Genomic DNA, 2,594 nt, shown 5'->3' on the forward strand with positions numbered 1-2,594 from the left:
AGGAAAATTACTCTCAAAATGGGAAGGACCTTTTATTATTGAAGAGGTGTATCATTCCGGTGCCATAAAATTGCTTCATTGAAGGATAATACTACACTAGTGGTGAATGGGAAAATACTCAAACATTATATTTCTGGAGATTCTTATAATGAAAATATTGATAATATTTAAGTGGTGACACCGGAAGAATTCATTAAGGAGAAAATCCAGGAATTCTAAGAGTCCGTTTTCGAATAGGTAATAGTTCTAGTAAGAAAAATTCGCGTTAAACTTTCCAGGTTATATTTTTGTGGTTTTTATTAAATATGAAAAATGATGAGACGAAAATGGGTAGGAGACGGTTCCCAGGGGCACCAGACCACCCTTAGGCGCGGGCCAGATCCAGGCCGCGCCTAGGCCAGGTCTGGGCGCCCTGGAGCCCCTCTCCGACCCGTTTTCGCCTTGTTCCCTTCTTTTTGTTACGAAACTTTTTGCTATATAATCCCCTGGATCCCCCGAGGTCCGTATATCATGCTCTCGTCGTGTTTTCGTTTCGATCTGTTTCTGTCAGGATTTGTTCTCAGTTCTAGAGGCACAATAGCCTCCGCCAACATTGACGAGGGCATGGAGCCTTCAGAAGATGATCTCCAAAATCCCAAGCTGGAGGAGGAGGTTGAGAGTGAAGCTAAAGAGGAAGTAGAAGAAGACCGACGTTCGTACCTTCGCACCACCATTGCAAGCATTAGAGTGGTGGAAGACTCTCTCAAGTTTAATAAAGGAGCGCTGATACGCACTTGTGGAGGGGTTCCTCTTCACTTGTTAGCTGAGAGAACATCGTATTCAGGCAATCGTAACCCCTTTCATACTCTAATCCATAAGCATCAATTCCAAAAGGTGCCCAAGGCAGATTTACCCTCTGGTTGGGATACGAATCGCTCTAACAATGCATGGAAAGGAAGCTCTAAGTCTGAGTAAGGATGGGGGAATAATTCCAAGAGCTGGGACTCAAAGTCCAACAAGTTTATGAATCGTATTGAGCACAATACGGAGATGATTCGTATTCCCACCTTCAAGATTGATGATTGAAGCAGTTCGTTGATAAGCTTATTAAGCATACACCACTACCACCGAAGGAGTAATTCCTCATTGGTATTGGCATCCCCTTGGCTTGTTCCAAGCTTGGGGGAGTGTCGCGGTATCACACTATTATCTTTTACCGATTTACTTTTCAGTAGAGTCATATCATGAGTAGTGAAGTTATCATATAGGATAGTTTGCAGTGTGGAAGTATCTCTCCTTTAGTCGATTATCTATGTATCCCTTTTTGTGAGTTGCCCTTATGGAATATTAATGAGAGGTTTTTATCATTTACTTTCCGCACATCTTATTTTAGTTTGCAATTTCTGTCAGATGATTAATCTTGTTGGTTAGTATTGGTATCACTTTGGGAGCATCAAGTAATTCTAGTTGGTCTTGGAAAACTTAGCATTGGTCAGTAGCAACAATACTTTGAGGCTTAAGTAGAAAAGAGAGAAATACATGCAGATATATTATTCCATTATCTTTCTTTCTTTTTGGATCATAAGGTTAGTATTCTCAAGATTAAATCATTTGTACTTCTAAGAAAGATTGCATGATTATTTTGTATCACATGTATATTTGTTAGTTTCGCTCAACTCTTATGCTTACTACCCAGCCTTGCTAGCCAAAGACATTTACTGAGTATGAGCTCTACTTGTGCATCCAACCACTAAAAACCAAAGTTTGCCAATTGTGTCCACCATATCTACCTACTAGCATCATTGCTATTCCAAGTATATTCATCATGTTTTTATTTATCTTCCAAATTAAAAAAAATCATGAGACAATTAGTTAGTAAAGCTCTCACGAACTTGATGTCACTTTTACTTTCTTGCACTTAATAAACTTGAGCCATTGTGACTATCTTATGAACATTATATGCTTGCAAATTACGAGTTGAGAGTTAGCACAACCATGCTTTCATGGGGCACGCTTTCAACATTGCACTTAATACTATATATTTATTTGATATCATGATCTTTTGTTTATGGATGCCTAGCGGCGTGAAATAAAATGGAAACTTGTAAGTCCATGAAGTTTGTATATATGTTAGAGAAACGCATGGGCGGCTAACTTAAGCCATGCATCATTCATGGTGGAAATTTACAGCTAACCATAGTGAGCATTCTATGACGCATCTTTCAATAAAAAGCTATGCCCATAGTAAATAAAAGTATTGCTGAGATGCTCATTGTTTGTGTCAGTTTGGTATGGGATTGCTCCTATATCGGAAGGAGTACTTCTATATCATGCGGCAGGAGGTACCCCGTTGGCGTTCTCAATGATACATGTATATATACTTACAATGACAAAAACTTATTTTGGACCTAAGTTGAGTAGCATGAGGTTTCTTGTGATTTGTCAAGCATATAACTCATATGTGCCCTCACATTAACTTTAACCATTCAAGATGCTTATGATAGGGGTATTGACAAGGGATTAACTTGTCAATGCCTACGGGTTATAGGCTAGGGTTTAGTTAGAAGTAGAGGGCAAGTAGATCTCGAAGGTTTCAGCCGAAAAGTACTCGACGA

This window comes from Lolium rigidum, chromosome 6 (assembly GCF_022539505.1).
Source record: "Lolium rigidum isolate FL_2022 chromosome 6, APGP_CSIRO_Lrig_0.1, whole genome shotgun sequence".
Taxonomy (NCBI): domain Eukaryota; kingdom Viridiplantae; phylum Streptophyta; class Magnoliopsida; order Poales; family Poaceae; genus Lolium; species Lolium rigidum.